Genomic DNA, 800 nt, shown 5'->3' on the forward strand with positions numbered 1-800 from the left:
GTAGACTCTGCACCTGGTTTGCAGCAAGCAAAATGGGCACCGAGATTTCAAAATGCAAATCCCATTCTGCACTTTACCTTCCTCACCCCTCAGCTCTTGTGCTGTGCGCACGCAGTGAATCAGTGCATGGACCTGGCCTACTGAGGGAGGTCCTTCTTTTTAAAAAGTTTTGTTATTTATACATTTAGAGGGGCAAATATAATCTGAACACACGGCTGAATGTCGGTATATAAAAGCAAATAAATAAATAAATAAACAATCTTATCAACGCTAACTATAAACTGTGGGTCAACTATGTTCAGTTAAATTTAACCATTTCTAAACCTAATCTTGATTTTCCCTATTTATATGAAAAAAATCAAATACTTTACATCCTGCTCATTCTTCAGTGTTGTTTATTGTCCCTGCCAATTCTTATTATTTTCTGAGCACTTTTAATATAATTGGAGTGGAGCACTAGTGTAGTGCTTCCTCTCCCTCACACTGCAGCTCACTTCTGACTCAAATTCTAAGCTGACTTTTCCTTTTCCTGCTCTGTGATGTCATTGAGATTTCTTTTTGTGAATGTTGGCTAGGGGTTCTCTTATAAAGTTAGTGACAGCCTTCCCTAACCTTGGCTGGAGATGAGGTCATTTTCTGTGCTTTGTATTTGTATTTAATGGTGTTGGTTGATTTGAAGGCTACTAGTGCTGTTATCATTCTTAGTGAGACTACTCTGACCACTTTACTGGCTGCTAATGAAGCCGTTTCCACGCACGCAAACCCCTAGATACGCCTTCGGAATGTCCCTGAGCACCATG

This window comes from Rhinatrema bivittatum, chromosome 19, assembly GCF_901001135.1.
Source record: "Rhinatrema bivittatum chromosome 19, aRhiBiv1.1, whole genome shotgun sequence".
Classification (NCBI taxonomy): domain Eukaryota; kingdom Metazoa; phylum Chordata; class Amphibia; order Gymnophiona; family Rhinatrematidae; genus Rhinatrema; species Rhinatrema bivittatum.